Raw genomic sequence first — 19,729 nt, 5'->3', positions numbered from 1 at the left:
TTGGGGATAAGCCTTCCAGAAGTGGAGGCAAGTATATTGGATGTCGCCCATGGGGAATAGGTGGTCTACTGAACTAAGGATGTTATGTAGTCCAATCTCGCCTACATTCTTACCCGTGGGTTGCTCCGACTCGGCCAAACTTTTTCTAGCTCGAAGTCTTCTATTGGCTGGGCTAAGCAGGTATCCCATGCTGCACTGCTCCATATTCCCAGATCTCGTTTGCCGCTCGTGTAGCTCGGACGTGGTCTCGCTCTTGGCTGTGGCTAAGTACTTTTTTTCTAATACTTCTTGAGAGAATTTGTTACAAACAAAAGCTATTTTAATAGCAATTTCTATTTGGTGTGTTTTGGGTATAATCTGTAGTGTGATGGTTTTTTGTGGTATCCCACTAGCTGCTCCAACGGGCTAGGTCCGTTTCAGTTAGAGGACCTAGTCCGTCCCCTTTCTTGTCTGTGTTTGTTTCTTGCTATCTAAAACCGTTTGAATTAGAGGTTTTAGTGTCTGCCTTCTTCTGTGTGCAAGTTGGTCTAAAAACCGTTTGAGGTTTTTAGCCCTAGTCATCTTAGTGTGTGTCCTTTTTGAGAATTGTGTGTGCTGTTGTTTGTGAAAAATTTGTTCCTGCGCTTAGTGTGGTGTTTTTGTGACTGTAGTTGTTTTTCCAGTCAGGCAGTGACTTGTATTGGTATTTGTAATTGATTTTCAAGATGTCTAAAGATTCCAAGGAGCACAAGCCTTCGGGTTTTAAAAAGTGCTCTCTAAGTGTGGTTACAAGATGCCCATCACCGATGGACATTCAGTATGCGTTTGTCTGGGAGCAATCCACCTGCAGGAGTCCTGCAGCTTCTGCCATGCTTTTAGTCCCAGGGTGCTCCAAGAAAGAAAGAATAAGTTAATTCTGAAGGGACTCTTGAAACCCTCATTCGAAGAAGCCATGGATTCTGCTTCCAGTTCAAAATCAAAATCCACAAAATCAAAAAAGAGATCTCCGTCTCCTTAAGTCTCCTCGGAGCCACCGGAGAAAGTAATGAAACTAGCTTCGACTTCCTCGGCTCCACTGTCCTCTGGGCCGCAGGAAGTGTCTGTATTGATGGAACCAACGTAGGCTCCAATTATATTGGAACCTCTTCGGAGCCGATCGCCCAGTACTAGACCAGTGTCACCAGAGAGGAGATCCCGATCTCCCGCCCTGTCCTCCAAATCCTCCAGGACACTTTCGGATGTGGATGTTGATAGGGTGGTGCAGAGGCTCCTTCAGTCACCGGTTTTGGCTAAATTGTTCTCAGCTCCGTCCCAGTCGGCTCTGGAGCCCGTCCCGATACCTTCTTCGATTATTCCTCCGAGCGCATCTCTGTCTTCGGAGCCGGGATGCTCCGCTCCATGTGATGTTCCTAGGTCGGTTCCGATGGCCCCTCCGGGCTTATCGGTGCCGACATCAGCTCCTACCCCGTCGGCGCCGTCCACGGGGTTCGGGACTCGGGATTCTTCATTCGGGCCGGAGGGGGACACCTTTCGGTTCCTAGTCTCCCGCACAGTGCCTCGGCTCGGGGAACCCCCGGAGGCCATACGGAGTGTGCTGGCCAGATCTTCAGCCACATCATGCGGGTCGGTCATTCTGTCCCCTACCACTCCGGTGAGAGCCTCTGATCACCACCTTTCTGTAGACAGTGGAGCCCCAAGGCCTAGGGATACCCGCACGAGTGGTCCCCAAGTTTCTGAGGGCCCCTCAGAGTTCTTGCCTGAGGAGCCCCCTAGAAAGAAAACTTGCAAGAGGAAGCACATAGACTCCCAGGATGAGTCTCTCACCTCAGATACTGACCCTGAGGAATCAGAGGGGTCCCCCAAGTCATCCTCTGACGATGTTTCTTTCTCCGACATTCTGGAGATATTGAAGCAAAGAGGTGACTGGCTGTTCAAAGCCCTCTCCAAGGAGGAGTCTGTCTTCCTGAAGGCCTTTTGCGCTCCGCCCTCCGCCTCCTGGGTGTCCCCACCCTTCGATCTCCTGGATTTAATTTGTTGGAGGGTGTGGGAGAACCCTGATTCTGTGGAACCCGTACCCAGGAGACCCAATAAATTTCTGTCTGCTCCCCCGGGTAAGGAGTTTTTGTCCAAAGGAGTCCCTGTGGATGCCATGGTGGCGGCAGTGGCCACTCAGAAGGAATTAGCCGAGACTTCTTCCTCCGTCCATCCTCCTAACAAGGAGTGTAGGACCATGGACCGGTACGGGAAGCGTACCCTCTCGTCAGCCACCTTCACCTTACGGTCGCTGAACTACCTGTCTCATTTTACTCTGCTCCAGAGAGATCTCCTCAAGGAGTTAGGAGATACTCTCGCAGATAACGTTCCTGAGGCGGTGGCCCAGACGGTTAACGCCCAGGTGTCTACCCTCAATTCCATCGTTAACTCCTCCATGCGGCTCATTTCATATGCAGCTGAGGGAGCGAGTAGGACAGCAAGCTCAGGAGTCGCCCTTAGGAGGCAAGCCTGGATGCGCCTTTGTCATTTCGCGGAGGCCTTCAAGTCTTCTTTCACTGACGCCTCCTTTGATGGTTCTTCTTTGTTTGGAACCAAGGTAAAAGACACATTCACCAGGTGCAAGCAAGAGGGAAAGACTCTGTCTGCTGTAGGGGTCCATTTTTCCCTTCCCTCTAGGCCTTACCCCAAGGCCCAGAGGGGTGGGAAGATGTGGTTCAAAAAATCAGAGGTTTTTTACCGGTGCACAAGGTGAGCCCCCCTCCAGAGGCAGAGGAGGGGGAGGTTATTCAGGGAGACGCCACCATAGAGGCAGAGGGGGCCCTCGCAATTCGGGAGACCGCGATTCCTTTCGCGGCTCTCCTTACCATCGTTCCTGATGGGATGCCCGACTGCGTTTCCGGAGCCAGTCAGGGGTCGAATATCGTTATTCCCGGAAGCCTGGCAAAGCATCACCCAGGACCGATGGGTATTACGGATAATTTCCGGAGGTTATGTCACCCCCTTTTCATCAGATCCCCCTCCAGTCAGAAAAATCCCGGATGTTCCACCCAGTCAAGGGGATCACGCAGCTTCAGAGGTTTCAAAGCTGCTAGGAAAAGGAGCCATTCACCATGTCCCCTCAGACCAGATTGGATTAGGGACTTACTCAAGATTCTTTTTGGTGCCAAAAAGAACAGGGGACCTGAGATCCATACTAGATCTCAGCCAACTGAACAACTATGTACAAAAGTCCAAGTTCCGTATGGTCACACTACAGTCCATTCTCCCATTGTTGGGAAAAGACGTATGGATGTGCTCCATCGACCTCAAGGATGCTTGCTACCATATCAAAATGAACAGGGCATCCCGGAGTCACCTACGCTTCCGGCTGGGAGCCAGTCATTTTCAGTTTCGAGCCCCGCCCTTTCGTCTCACCACAGCCCCCAGGGTGTTCACCAAGTGTATGGCGGTGGTGACAGCTCACTTGAGACGTCAAGGATTCCAAGTGTTTCCGTATCTGGACGGCTGGCTCCTCACCTCCCCCACCAGGCATCTAATAATCCAAACCAGGGATGCTACCATCACTCTGTCAGCAGTTTGGCATACCACTGAACTGGGAAAAATCTGCCTTGTTGCCCTCACAGCATGTCATTTTTATAGGTGCAGAGCTAGACACCATTCAAATGCAAGCCTTTCTTCCGCAGGAAAGAATCAGAGTCTTTACAGCAACAGGTGCACGCCCTGCTATCCCTGAGGAAAGTGAAGGCAAGATGGGTTCTCCAACTCCTGGGGACTATGGCAGCAACAATTATGTTAGTCCCTCTAACGAGATTGCACATGAGGCTCCTTCAATGGCTCCTCTTTGCTCAATGATCTCTCCAGAGACTTCCACTTTCCCGCCCTATTTTGCTCACGGACAGATGCAAACAGCATCTTAGTTGGTGGCTTTGCACCAGCAATCTGGACAGGGGAAAACCCTTCGTTCCACCACCCCCGGTTGCCACAGTGACCACGGACGCCTCCCAGATGGGGTGTGGGGGGGGGGGCATTCTCTCGGCAGGACAGTCCAAGGCACGTGGCAAGATCACGAGATACATCTGCATATCAACGTCATAGAGATGAGAGCGGTGCCATTGGCATTGCAGGCACTTCAGACCTTTCTACCTCTCGTGACTATTGCAATACACTCGGACAGTATGTCAGTGGTGTGGTATCTGAACAAGCAGGGAGGAACCAGATCATACCCCCTATGCAGAGAGGCCATGCGAGTGTGGCAGTGGGCAGTATCTTCCAATGGTTTCTGGTGGCAACGCACATTCCGGGGAAGTCCAACGTGATAGCAGACAGGCTAAGCAGAGCTATTCTGATGCCTTATGAGTGGTCCCTGAATAGTCTAGTTGCAAAACGAATCTTCAGCAGATGGGGTCAGCCTTGCTGTGACCTTTTTGCCAGTCCCCTCAATGCCAAATGCAGCAGCTACTTCACGCTGATCCCCCCCCCCCCCCACAGGGGGAGTCACCCAGGGACGCTCTATTCCACGATTGGCCCTCCGGTTTGCTTTATGCTTTCCCTCCGTTTCTCTTGCTATCAAAAGCGATTCAGAAAGCGCAATCCTTGGGAAGCAGAATGATTCTAATTGCTCCACACTGGCCTTGTCAAGTCTGGTTCCCCTTCCTCCATCCCTACATTGTGGACACGCCTTGTCTCTGGACCCACAACCAGACTTACTGGCACACATGTCTGGACAGTTCCACCCCTCTTTGCGGACCCTCCGGTTGACAGCCTGGCTACTCCACTTCCGTCGTTAGTTAGGCTTCATCACTTTTCACCTGAGGTAGTTCATATTTTTATCTTCCTCTCATAAGCCCTCTACTAGGAAGATTTATTCCAGCAAATGGAAGAGGTTTTCTATTTGGGCTCATACCCAAGGAATTGACCCTTACACAGCTCCAATTGCTTCCGTCTTCCCCTACCACTAAAGTTCAATTGACAGCGATTTCTAATTTTTCATGTTGCTAATGAGCCTAGTCTGATGGCTCACAGACTCTGTAAGGCTTTCCTGAAGGACACTCTGTTACTCCGTCCTCCTGTCTCAGAACTGATCATGCCCTGGGATCTAAATTTTGTTCTGCAAGCCCTTAATTCACCACCCTTTGAGCCTGCAGCTACCTGTGACTTAAAATACCTGGAAAACTGCCTTTTTAATAGCCATCACATCAACCAGACGCGTTTCAGAAATTCAAGCTATTTCTATCAAACCTCCATACTTGATCTTCCATAAGGACACGGTTTCTCTTAGACCAAACCCTTCTTTTCTTCCTAAAGTGGCGTCCATATCTAATCTTAATCTATTGAGTTGCCAGCAGAATTTAAATTTCATCAATTGGATGTACACAGAGAGTTACGTTTCTATCTGCACAGAAACAAAGATCTCCGAAAATCTGATCAGCTGTTTGTCTCCTTTTCGGAAAACAGAATTGGGTCCCCTGATACCAAAATCACCCTATCCAGATGGATATCAAATTGCATCTCTTTCACTTATTCCTCAGGGGGTAAAGACCTACAGATTCCAGTCAAGGCTCACTCTACTTGTGCTGTATCTACATCTACAGCCTATCAGGCCAGATTGTCTATGGATGATATTTGTGCTGCAGCTACCTGGGCATCTCCTCACACCTTTGTTACTCATTACAAGCTGGACGTGGTATCTAGGGGCAGGTCTTCCGTTGGTTCCACAGTACTCAGGAGTATCTTCCTCTTAGCCTCCCAGGATGTAGGTGCTGGGGACGCTGTCCCACGGGTAAGAATGTAGGCGAGATTGGACTACATAACATCAAGAAGTTATGTACTCACCATAACGTTCGATGTATGTAGTCCATCTCGCCTCACATTCTTACTTACCCTCCCACCTTCCCCCTTCCTGGAGGATCTGGAGGTTAGGTCTTTGTTTTAGAGCTCCTTTCACCTTTAGTTTATTCCTCTTTACTTGGATGTTGTTATGCATGGGGTATGAGTGTGGTGTTCGTAGCAAACTAGATCTGGAGATATGGAGCAATGCTGCATGGGATACCTGCTTAGCCCAGCCAATAGAAGACTTCGAGCTAGAAGAAGTTTGGCTGAGTCGGAGCCGATATTCGGCTCCGAACCCATGGGTAAGAATGTGAGGTGAGATGGACTACATACATCGAACGTTATGGTGAGTACATAACTTCTTGTTTCTATGAATCTTTCGCAGAGAAACCTTGTCAACATCACTGAACGCTTGCCTGACTGTTACACACTGGAGGTACTCGGGGAATGCTTTTCCTTACACTCTGTAGCCTGATAAAATATAATTTCTGATTCCTGGGTGATAAAGATCATTACCAGAGGTTATCCAGTGCCACTTTTTAGAATCTCCAAAGACAGAACAAAAGATTCCCAATACATCATTTGGAATCTGCAGCAACAGAAGTTTCAAGGTTGCTGAACAAATCATCCAACTGATCCCTCAAGAACAGCCAGGTTCTGGAGTCTATTCAAGGTTCTTTTCAGTTCCAAAAAAGGAAGGGGGCCTCCGACCAATATTGGATCTTGGCAGTCTAAATCAATTTGTAAGTTTCAGATGGTTACAGTACAGTCCATGCTGCCTCTGCTGAAGGACTATTGGATGTGCTGTATCTATTTCCAGGACACTTACTATCATACCAAGATCCAGTGACAATCCAGGAGATGCCTCCATTTCCAGCTGGGAGCCAGTCGCTATCAGTTCAGAGTGCTGCCATTCGGTCTTATCACAGCCATGCAGGTGATTACCAAGGTTATAGCAGCTGTGACAGCTTAGCTCAGGCTACAAGGGATCCAAGTATTCACTTATGTAGATGATTGGCTTCTAACCGTTATCGCCATGGATTTATTTCTGAGACATCAGTCATTCCTCTTGTATCTGACTACTCATCTGGGCATTTCTATAAACGCCAACAAGAGCAAGCTATTTCCTACTCAATCCAAATGTTTCATAGGTTATCAAATAGGCACTGTACAGCAGCTAGCAAAACTTCCCTCAGCACGAGTTAAGTCAATCAGATCAGTCGCTCTCTAGGTAATAAAACATTCCAGACCCCAGGTTGAACTCTTCTAATTGCTTCCTGTTTACTGATGGTTCCTTTAGCTACTTGTAACATGAGAGTTCTGCAGTGGACAGTAGCTATACAGTGGTCACAAAAATTGCATCTCCTCCACTACAGAATACACCTTCCGCAGGTCTGTAGAGACCTCATTCAGGGATGGCTTTCTTCCGACTCTGTAACTCTTAAGGCAGACACTTCCTTCCTCCAATACCTAGAGCTGCAGTGACCACAGACACTTCCCTTCTCCGGTGGGTGGGGGACAGTTTGAAGGGAAGACTGTCTAGAGAACATGACCTTCGATATAGGTCAAACTTCACATAAGTGTCTTGGAGTTAAGAGCAGCCCTGTTTATGTTGCAGGCATTTCAGGACCATCTACCCAAGGACAGGATTGCCCTACACTCGGACAGCATGTCAGTGGTTTGATACATCATCAAACAGGGTGGAACCCAATCATACCCTCTTTGCAGAGAAGCCATGAGAGTTAGGCTGTGGGCGAAGTCTTCAAATCGCTTTCTAGTAGCAATGCATATACATGGGGACATCCAGCATCCTAACGGGCAAACTGAGCGGAACTATACTATTGCCTTATGAGTGGTCTGTGAACAGTAGCAAATGCGATTTTCAGCAACCAGGGCCAACCTTGCTGAGACCTTTTCACTTTGTACCTAAACAACAAGAGTAGAAGTCACTTTACCCTCATCCCTCCACAGGGACAGTCACAGAGACGTGCTGTAATCCATACTTGCCCCCGGGACTCCTTTTATGCCTTTTCATCAGTTCCACTTATCATGCTCATTCAGAAAGTTATGGAGTGCAAGACCAGGGTAATTCTAATTGCTCCCTTCTGGCCACAGCAGTTATGGTTCTCCTTTTTTGGCCTCACCTGCTTCACCCCCCCCGTGGGTTCTGGATCTCCTCACTCACCCATCTGGATTACCATCTCCCAGACCTCAAGACCTAAAGCTAACAACACGTTTTCTCCAATTCTAGCAATTTCCAGTGATGCCAGGGTTTCTTGCACAGTATTCCACATCATGTCTTCCTCTCAAAGAAATGCAACCAAGGCTATTTACAAAAACAAATGGAAGCGTTTTTCCATCTGGGCTTTTTCTAAGGGGCTGGACCCTTTATCAGCTCCTCTACCAGAAATTTTGGCATTTCTTTTTGAACTATTCATGGCTGGAATAAAAAGTACAATTAGCAGCCATTTCAGACTTTCACATAGTGCTCAACAGTGCTTCTATTGCTTCCCTCAAAGTGTCCAAAGCCTTCCTTAGAGGAACCTTTTCATTGAGACCACCAGTTTGTGATCCAATTCCTCCCTGGTATGTTATCTTACTCCAGTCTGTAACCCAAAAGCCCTTTGAACCACCAGTATCCTTGGATATGAAGTTTCTTTCGAGGAAGACTATTGTTCTGCTTGCCATTAAATCTGTAAAACATATCAGAATTACAGACACTCTTGTACAGGTGTCCCTTCCTTACTTTTCATAAACAGTGTGTCATTGAGAACAAATTCTTCCTTTCTTCGTAGTATAGCGTCAGAATCTATCTTTAAACCAACATATTGATTTACCATTTTTTCCAAATTTTACCAGTAAAGGAGAACATACATTACACACCATAGATGTATGTAGACAACTAAGATTCTATCTTCTTTGTACTAAGAATATTGAAAAAAATCAGATTAGCCGTTTATTTTCCAAGAAAAATCTGGGACAGTCAGTAGCGACGATAACCTTCACAAAATGTTTAGCAGATTGCATTTCATTTGTCTCCGATTCATGGGATATGTTTTTACAATCAAAGCCTAAGGTGCACTCTACCAGAGCAGTTGCAGGTATAACGGCATTTACAAAAAGAGTATCTATCAGTGGCATATGCACTGCAGTAATTTGTTCAATTTATATCTTTGTATCTCACTACAACTAAGATGAATTTGCACGTCTTTTGGCTTTGCCGTACTCTGGAATATCATTCCTTGATGCCACCCAGATCCCTGTCAGGCAGCTTGGGAATCTATCCCACATGTTGAATCAGATGAAAAAAGACAACATCGGATATGAAATTTATGTACTTACCATAATGATAGATCCATGATGTCTTCTTTTCATCTGGTTCAACTCCCCTCCTTCCTTCCTTCCTCTGCCAAATTGTCATTGTTTACTTCTAGGGATTGGCCAGACATCCTTTAGACTGTCTGATCCCCTTGTACCTCTTACACTGTATAGTGTTCATTATATTTCATTCCTTGCCCTTTTTTCTACATAGTGTGACATAATTTGGTCAGTTAGCGAACTTGATCTGAGGTAATTCAGTCAGGAAAGGGGAGCTATGGGTAAGGAAGGAGTCTGAGCTCTCTGATCCAAAGCTTTGGTGTAAGATGCTGCAGTCAGATCTGGTCAGATCTGACAACCTACATATTGAACCCGATGAACAGAAGACCACATGGATCTGTCATTATAGTAAGTGTATAACTTTTGTTTTTAGTGTCCTTTTTTTATACAAGAAACACCTTTATTAAATTATAGGTAGTCCTACATTTATGTTGTCTTTCGGCTTTTCCCGGTTAGGAGTCGCCACAGCGGAACTCCGGTCCGCTAATGATTGGCAGTAGATTTTTATGTGCAGAGTTGCCAGCCCTGACGCACAACCTTCAACGCAGGTACACCCATTCACACATGTCTCCAGACAGAAGACGCTTTAGCTGAGAATCGAATGGGACAACGTCTTACTGTGAGGTGACAGCGCTACTGCAGCACCACCACTGCAGTGTAGTCATACATTTATTAAATTAAGAAAAGAAGGCAGGATTTGAATGAGTTATTTAACAAATGACTGACAGTGACTGGACAGATTATAAGTGATATACAATGTTTGCAACTAAAAATATGACATTTTTTTTTTAATTTATATAAATGTAGTCGTACATCATCCATTTCCACTTTGAATTATAGCTTTCTGTTTGTTCCCTGTATAGGAGTCTTAACTGGGTAGCTGTGAAATACCCCACCAAGTCAGGTAATCCCAAACCACCTTGTTCTAACTTCTCCTCTGGTTGATAAAAATATGACTAACCTGTAAATAAAACTAAAGGGACTAAAATAGTTTGACTGCTTGTGTCTTGCTATCCATATCCATAAAGCAGAGCTACCAATTCCTTGATTTTTGTATTATCTTTTGTTTAGTGTCTTCCCACATATCCTTAGCTGCCATAAAATCCTTTTAAATCCATACTCTTCTAAGTACTTCATTTTATCATGTCATCATAAGTATGGTTATTGCTAAACCAGTACATGTGTGGGTGTATAGTTTACAACGATTGCCTTTGTTTTATCTTCATTAGTTTTGTATCCCGAAAAGACCCGAATCTTTCTCAGAATGTTCCACAACACTGAAATTTCCTTTTCTGGTTTTATCAGGTATAAAATGTCATCATCTACAAATAAAGCCAGCTTTTTTGACTACCATACCAATTATATACTGGAATTTGAGTCCCTTGTTTTCTTTGCCAGTGGTTCTAAATGTAATGCAAATAACAAAGGGGAAGGAGGACATCCCTGCCCTGGTTCCTCTGCTCAAACAGAACCTGTCAGAGAGGAACCCACCCACTTTAATTTTTGCCTCTGATCCCTCACATAGCCTCCTAATCAGCCTTATAATTTTATCAGGGAATGCAAATGCTTCCATTGCCAAACTCATAAAATCCCAGATGTTCTTCGTTCCACATTGCTTGTCCTTATGTATTGGGGTAATCCGGTCCAGTCGGCCGATATACCAGAGATGGCTGGCGTCGGTCGGGCGCATTAGACTGACGGGCGTACGCCAGGGTATGACCACGCGCGTTGACGTCATCTCAGTCTTTTTTATTTTTTGGCCGGATGCAGAAGCAGTTTTGCAGTACGGGTTGGCGTTTCTTGCGTTCTCGAAATATTTCAGAGCGGTTTCAGACCAATCAGAGAATGTCCATTCTACCTCAACTGGCTTTTTCTTGCCTTCTGTGAACCGGATGTACGAAAAGTGAATAACTGTATAACTTGGAAACAGATACCCCATAGATATGCCATAATAGTTATTACCTTTGTTTGTGGTTTTATAACCTGCAGGCGAGATGCCGGGCTTTGTGCTAGCTTTAAATAACCGCACTACTATTAATAATTGGTTAGACTGTGCCAGTTAGTGTTTGGGGAGCGAACAGGTAAAATGCCGGCCGGCCGTTTCCGCCGCCCGGCTTCCCGAAACAGCTAAGCGCGACACAGGACAGCGGGCAGTTTCCTACTCCGGTCTGGCAGCGCCCAGTGGCTGCCAGGTTTTGCCTTCTTTTTTGAGGGTAGGCAGGGAGTCTCAGGCGAGAGGATACTGTTCCAGGAGGTTCCTTGTCAGATGTTAGGGCTCTTCGGTGGGCCAGGCTTCCCTCTTGGGAGGGTAGGTTCTTCTCCCTTCCTCTCTTCCCCTCTCCTTCAGAGTCCAAGCTTAAAGTTCAGCTTCAGGGGCCAAGCTTCAGTTCCAGCTTCTCCCTGAGTACAGGGTTCTGGTATGGCAGACTGGCACTTATAATGGATTAGAGGTTCTATGCTATGATAAGGTTCTATGGGAGGTTCCTGTATATCCCTGATTTTCTGCAGCAGTCCTTAGTTGGCTTTGGTCTTCATGAACGAGTTTCCTAGGAGCGATTCATCGGGTATCCTCTGCCAGAACTGCCTCGACCTTTCATTCTGCAGCTCTGTCTCTACTCCTCCCTCATTTTCAGGCTTCCTGCATTCCATCTTTCAGCAGACTCAAAGGCCATAAATAAAGATCTCAGGATTGATCTGATTCCCCAGTGAGATTCAGGAAATAGCCCCAGCTATGATTTTTGCCCTTTCTCCTCCCTATGATGATTACCTCCTGTGTTGAATTTGCCTCAATTCTTTTTTTTCTGTCTGTCCTGAACTCTGATAGGTGAATTTCAAGGTGCCCAGCTCATGTAGTAGGGAAGAGTCCCAGTATGGTTTCAGCACCTGTTTTTTTTACCTAAGGTGTGGTTCTCCGAACTGTTTCTCAGGGACCTAAAGTGGTTAAAACCCTCATCTCTGAAAAAAAGTAATGATCTCCAAGTATAGAGGAGGAAATTCTTGGATCTTTTGGGAAGGAAAATGTTATACAACTTTATCAGTTTCACGTACTTAAATGAACTGGAAATCTCCTTTCTGCTTTGCGATCTAAGATTGGATGTTTCACTACTGTGTGAGTGGTGGATGCTTTATTGAAGCATTCCAAGGTCTGAAGTTACTGGATTTAGTTCATGTCTGTGTCGAGGGATGCTGCCACTGAAGTTCAGGAGTCTGATGTGTTGCCTGCCTCTCCATGACAGAATTTAGCTGAGCATAAGAAGACAGCTGGGCATGTTATCTCCAAGGATTTTGATTTTGTTTTTACAAGGTCTGGGCCTGTTTTAGCAGTTTTGGAAGAAGTTTGGAGGACAAGCTGTTCAAAGACTTTTAAAATTTGGAGGAAAAAGCAACGTTTGCAAGCTGTTGAGCCTACTTTGATGGACATTGGCCTCTGCTGATTCCCCTGTCTAGGGGTATCTTTAGATGCTCTTAAGGAGAGCTCATGGTTCTTTAGGTGCAGAACAGGGTAGGACCTGCTCTGACTCTGTTGAGGGCAGGGGTCAGACCTTTCGTTCAACTGGCAGGGGGATGACTTTTGCCTGTTCAGATGGGTGTAGATTCTCAGTCTGGCAAGCTCCTTCCATGACTTTACTGTGCAAGAGAGAAGACTGTCTCTTATTACTCAAGACAGATGGGTGTCTCTTATCATTGGGTGTAGTTACTCATTTTACCATCAGAACAAGTTCGATTCACCCAGATGTTCCCCTCAGTTTAGATGCCAGATGTTCACCTTTCAAAGGCGTACCTGCCATCTATTATGAAATATACTCCTTCTCTCCAAGCAAAAGAGTCTCTTACTCATATAGGGGCCTCTAGGCCAGTCCCTGTATCAAGAAGGGAAAGGAAGATTTATCTAATTTGATTTATCTATTCTCAAGACTTATCTGGACTGGACCTCTCTTCAAGAAGTTGATTCATAACAGCTTTTACCTCTGCTAGCAGTTCAGTTCAGGATGTTGGACGTACATTTAGAGCCTCTGCGAAAGGATGCCACATGCACCCCTTCAGGAGATCTTCAGGAAGCTTACATTTTCATGCCTATAAGACTAAGTCAGCAGGAAGTATCTGCGCTTTCGACTGAAATTCTCATTCACAGAGTTCTCTACATTGCCCTGGATTGGATCTACTACTTCCAGAGTATTCACCAAGGTCTTACTTACTTGACCGAGCTTACTTTGGGCTAATAAATTCAAATCTATCCTTACTTGGGCGACTGCCTGAGCAGTGCTAAGAAAAGGAGCATCCTTGTTCTGTGAATAAAAGGCAAGTCCAGCTAGCAGATGGGACATGATGCTTCTTGGCGTGAGAATCATACCAGCCCACCCCAGATGCTTTTTCGCTCTCGACATTAAAGAGTGAATCATCCTGCCTTTCAACTATCTCATCAGTCCTGACACTACCGTGTATGGATAAAAAAGCGTTCTCATTAGGGTTCATGGCATTCATTCTGCGCTCCCATGCCCAAACTGCAATGGAGGAGCTACAACATGGTGGTTCAAAATGTATGGACACATGCCAGGACATTTGAGCACGTCATCAAAATAATACCTTGCTTCAAAACAGGACTTGGTGGACTGGCCTACATCAGCATTCTAAACAGGACTGAGATGCAGAGGTGGTAGTCAGATTTTAACGACAGATGCCTTCAGGATTTTGGGACCTCATCTAATATTCTAAAAGACCCGGCAACTGTCAGTGGCCTTTCAGAACACTACATAATAACATTCAGATGGGAGCTCATCACAAATGGAGAGTGGGGCTAAGAAGCGTAAGCTGCAGGCACTCGTCAGGCATAACAGACAACACAGAAGTCATGTGGTACATAGGCAAGCAAAGGGAACATTTTTTATCCCCTATGCAGGCAAAGGTTGATCTTCAAGACTGACAGACATTTGCTTGCAACTAACTCTTCTAGGTAAGGTTTTATCACAAGATCTCTCTCCCAGGCAAAGATGTGACAGGCAAAGTTTATTCACATGGATCTTCATGACGAAACAAAATTGGATCTTCATGTATTTCAGAAATCCCCAGTGTCAAAACTGGCCAAATAACCATGGATCCCTTCGCTTCTCCAAAGGATCTTCATGTATTTCTGTTTTTGCACATGTCATGTTCTTTCACACAGCTTGGATGGTGGATGCTCTTTCTTCACACAAGAAATCTTCAAGAAAGTTTTCAACCAAGTCTTCTGCCTCAACTGTTGGAAAGTGGAGTAGCTCCCTTCTTCAGACAAGCAAATCTGGTGTTTAGTCTAGATTGGCCTTCAACTTGATTTACCAACTACTATCTTAAAGTCAGTGAAGCCTCATCAAACTTACCTTGGTTCCTCTCTAATTATGCTCGAAGGCCTGGTTGCTCATCACAAAGCTTCTCTCTGGTCTCAACTTCCTCTGGCATATTTTTATGTCCTCAAGACAGCAGGAAGAAGAGTCCTCAACAAGTGTTGCATGTCATTATCTTTCCTAGACAACCTTGGTCAAGGATGTTCTGAGCAACAAAGAGATTTTTATTCGTTCAGCTCAAAGCAAACTATTTCAGTTTTTGGAGCCTAATTGTCATGTTCTTCTTCAAAGTGTTATGAGAAAAAAGGACAAAGGATTTCTTTAGAGTTCCATTAAGATTCATTGTCCACCTCTTTGTTTAAATTGCACTCCACCACAATAAGACCTCACCTTTTACGTGACCCGTTCTTGTCTTGGATCTCAATTTGAGAAGCTGTTGCAGAATACAACTGCCACTGGTCACCCCCACGTGGAAACCCTCTACTTTGATTAACCTTAGAGCCTGGTGCCAAACTTGAATGGAAATACTCTCAGCTGGCAGCTACTGCTTTGGCTATTACTTTTTGAAGAAGCTTGTTCTACAACCTTTTTAAGTGGCAGTAGAGAGCCCTTTTGATTTTCCATAATTGTAGCACACTTTCACTTTTGCTTTCCTTTATGCCTAAGGTGGTTTCTAGTGGAGGCCCAAAATTTAATTAAGCATTTGCCTTCTTTTTTTGCAGACCCCAAAATTATCATCAAATTAACTGCAGGACTACTGATGTACACAGGTCTCACATTTTGTTTATTTAAAGGTGATCAAGAGGCAAAGGCAGTCTTTTCAGTTCCCTGTTAGGTTTGCTTGGAGTTTGCATTGCATTTGTTATATTTAAAATGGCAATACTTATTAGGGCCTGATTTTGCATTGCAAACTTAGGGCTACCAGCATGGCAAGAAATTTTTCTTTGGGAATTGCCTCATGGCAGCTTTTAGGCAGCTACTTCAGCTCTTCAAGGGTGGCAACACAAGGATTTTTTCCTATCTATACTAAGAGGGTGGGCACCCAATTTGCTAGGCATTATCACCTTTAGATCTACCTAAGCTTTCCAGCTGCATTTCTGGCAGCCTCTTTGCAAGGTTCTACTTCAGCTCCTACTTCTTTAAGGATGGTCCCCTCTGTCTTACCTCTGCTTTATCCTACTACAATGTAGTCTAGGGCTGGTTTTGCTTTTAAATGTACCCTCCTCTTGTACCGTGTGTAAATGGGGCTTTTGTTTAGGTGCCAGAAACCACTATTTTTGTATATTCCTCCAGCTAGGGGTTGCTGTATTTTCGGTGCAATGCTGATATTTTGCCTTGTTTTTGTGGTCTGTGTACATCTGGGGCAAGAAATATACTCTGATATTTTAGGGTCTTCGACATCTGGTACCCGTAAGATCTGGCGTCGCGGGTATGATAGAGCCCTGATCTTAAGATCGCCATGGTTTTGCGGCGACGGACTTTTACTGTGTTGAATGCTTTCTCTGCATCAAGACCCACCAACAACAGTGCATTCATCTTCCCTCTGGATCATCATTGTTCTGTTAATGTCAAATGTTTGCCTCCCCACCATAAAACCACATTGATCCATATCTATCAGTTTTGGCATTACTTTTGCCATTCTTTTAGCCATTGTAGTCATTTACACTTTGTAATCATGGTTTAGAATTGAAGAGAGGCCTATATGAAGCTTGATCTGATGGATCTTGATACTGTTAAACAAAATCTTCCTGATCTTTATCATTTTTTTGTCCTCCTTAGCTTGTAAATTTCCACAGGAATACTATCTATTCGTGGAGACTTTCCTGTAGATTGATTTTATATGTCACAATTTTTATCTCGCCTCCTCCTATCCTGTTAGTAATTAAGCCTTATCTACCTCTAACATTGGCATATTTAATTCTTACATAAACATTTACATTTGTACCTTTTCTTGATTTCCATATTTCTCTGCTTTATGTAGACCCTCATAAAAATTCCGTAATACTTCTACTGCCATTACAGGATCTCTGGATTTCTTCCTTGTTTTAGGCTTCCTAAGCTTGGTGACAACTCTTTCTACTTTCAGTTGCCTGAGTCGTTGTGCTAAAAGTTTTTGTGCTCTGCAGGTGTCAAAAAACAGCTGGTAAACAGCAGTCTTTCTAAACTCATGGTAATCCCTTATTTTCTGTTTAGCATCATGCAGTTGCTCCTCCTCTTGTTCTGTGAGATTTCCCTTATTCTGCAATAAATTAGCCTTTGTCAGTCCCTCTAAATAATTCCTGTTATTTCTTAACCATCTCTCTCTTATTTTCACCCTATTTTTAAACTACACTTTAATTTTTTCTGCTACTTTGCTGTATTTCAGAAGAAACCTCTATCTTTGCTAATACCTCCCGAAGAATTTCCACTACCCATTCCTTAAATTCCTCTCTTTAACAGATAGGTGGGAAAGTGCCAGTGTCTCATTTTTATTTCTTATTAGTGTGTGATCTCAAATAGTTATTGGATGCTTATCAGAACTTTCAATCAAATGCACACGTTCCTGTGAAATACAGTCTCTGCCTAGCCTAGTTTTTGTACCATGGGGAGTAATATGTAAATTCACTCCCATTTCCTACTACTGAATTGATGTCTTTTACGTGCCAAATATTTCCATCAATTTCTTTAAAAATGTACTCTTTTATTATATTTTCCCTTCTGGGGGCCCCCCAGATATGTCCTCACTGCTGCAAATCAAGTTTCAGTCCCCATCTATAAGTAATATTCCCTGCTGAAAGCTAAATATTTATCCCAGAATGTTCTTAAGCTCCATTATAGCAGTTTTAGGTGGAATATAAATACATACCAGTGTAATCCTCCTCCCTTGCCATTAGCACCTTGGTACCACACATCTAACATTATTATCCTTTTTTCCTCTTCCATCACCACCGGAGCTCCTCTTGCAATTAGCACAAGTACTCCCCCTTTCCCTTGTCCCAGGCACTCCACTGAATAACCATACTGAATTTTTTTCTTTATCAAATTCACATACTCAGTTCTTTCCAAATGTTTCTCCTAAAGCATAGCCATTTGCACTTTACAGTTCCCCATACAGTTCACTATTCTTTACTTTCTGTATATATCCATGAGATCGTTTACATTTAAACATGGTATAGAAAGTGCTGTCATTATGTTAAGGAGTTATTCCCACCTGTTATGTGCAACAGCTTTTTTTAAATGTCTAGTTTCAGCCTTTGTGTTACATGTGTACACTGTTTGGCAGGTTGATCTTTTATGTAGTTGTTTCTTGTCATATCTATTTGAACCTGTATCACATCTCATAAAACCTTTTTTTAATATACAGGAAAACCCTCAAACAAAAAAATTAAACCCCCAGAACACCCATAAAACATATTAACATAATACTAACACAGAAAACTATATACATTTTCAAATATTGAAGTTTAGTCCTCCTAATAGAAACAATGGTCTCAGACTGGCAACCAAACCCATAGACTTGGATTAACCTATAAAGAAAGTTATCCATGCTAAGATGCATGGTGCAGCCTGTGCTGCTGCCGCCACTAAGTGTTGTCTGCTTGTCTTATCATTATTCCTCTTCCAGATTAGGAAAAACACTTGAATGCTTTGAGAAAACATTATCCCCTAGCCATTGAGAGAAAAATATTTTGCTCTTATTGCCCCTTATCAGATTGTCTCCATAGAGACATGAGAACCAGATGCACAGTTGCCTCTACTAAAAGCACTCATTTGTTTGCTAGAGGAAAACTTTGTCATATTCTGTGTTCTTTTTTTAGTCATTTGCTTCCCTTTAAGACTTGTTAGTTGATCAAGCCAAGGGCCTTAATCCAATCCAGTCATTCCCCTGTGCAAGAGTACAAAAAAAGTATTGATTTTTCTTCTATCATGCTCTTTTGTCCAGACTCCTCTTCTTTTTTTACATTGCACTCCCTACATTTTTTTAAACTGAACAGGGACAAAGAAAGAAGAAAAAAGAAAGTGGCACCTGTTTACTTTATTATTGCTGTTACACTTGAAATTAACTGAGAAGGTTTTACTTTATAGCATGCAGTTTATATCATGCATTAAAAAATACTACTGTTAAGAACACGTTTTGTTTTACTTGCAGTTGATTCTTTCCTCCCTCTTCTAAGTGCTCTTACAAATGTTAATGACATGAAGTAGGTCATGTGCTTTGGAGTTCCCTACAAGTTTAACAAAGTCAAAGAAGTCCAGTATTTCTAGGTTTTCTTGCTTGCTCTGTCATGTTTCACAAATATAATTAATGCTTTGTAATCCCACATTTGTCAGTTTCTGAGTTGCTGGCTTCTTTATGTGGATCTCAATCTACAAAATCCAGTCTCTACTTCATTTGCAACATACTCTGAGTTCTAGTCAACTCTTGTGCTTTTTTCTCTGTGAACGTTGGAAAGCCGTTTCACTGGTACAGTGTCTCTGGGCTTTATTACCAGAAGGACAGGAAGCAGAATTTCCTGTTTTATAGCTGACTTTTTGTTGGACAAACTTTATTTCCTCCTTAGTGTGTTCTGCATCCAAAAATGATTTTGATCCTCCAGGAAAGAATATTCTGAAAATAGCTGGGTACAGCAGCTTGAATCTCATGCCTGCCTCTCAACATTCCCTGATTGCAGGAATAAAATTACTCCTCCTCTTCCTGGTATATAGTGAGTAATAATTTTTCACAGACACTCTACTGTAGACTCCCACTTTTAGTACTTTTTCCTACTACCTAGTTTTGTCAGAATCCAATCTTCCTGCTAGTACGATTGCATCTTTACTGTTAAAGTTCTAGGTTGCTTTCTTACGGCCATGTTTGGCGTATAGACACAATGCGCCATTTCACTTAACAGCTTCTGCTGTGGAGTACCAGTCTGTTTACTTATTTATGCTTTCATAAAGTTAATAGTGTTTTCCTTCCAGCTTCTCTGGCGCAGCAGAGTGTTTCAGGTTTTCCCTGTGTGCTCGGTCTTCTAATTCTATTATTTTTGAAACATCTCATCTTAAGCAGTGTCGTACTCATCCAGCCTTTTCTTCATTTTGACCTCTAATTTTTGCAGTTTTATCACCTCATCTAAGTTTCTGTTTAAAGCTTCTTCCATTTTTTCCAGCCTTTTGTTATTTAAGTTGATCTACTCTTTCAGTGTTTTATTTTAAGTAGTTCTGAGTATATCTGACTTATTTTTTCCTCTAGATTATTGGAAGTCATTGCT

General features: G+C 43.7%; 1 protein-coding gene across 1 annotated transcript in view; it reads left to right on the top strand.

Moving 5' to 3' along the window:
• FAM168B (family with sequence similarity 168 member B) overlaps positions 1-19,729 on the top strand; it is a gene marked incomplete in the record, with an annotated part of 948,287 nt that overhangs the window by 615,144 nt on the left and 313,414 nt on the right.

The sequence above is a fragment of the Protopterus annectens genome, chromosome 4.part1, assembly GCF_019279795.1.
Source record: "Protopterus annectens isolate FY-2018-M chromosome 4.part1, PAN1.0, whole genome shotgun sequence".
Taxonomy (NCBI): Eukaryota; Metazoa; Chordata; order Ceratodontiformes; family Protopteridae; genus Protopterus; species Protopterus annectens.
Note: the sequence above shows the minus strand (reverse complement) of the source record. Positions and strands in the feature narration are given on the sequence as shown.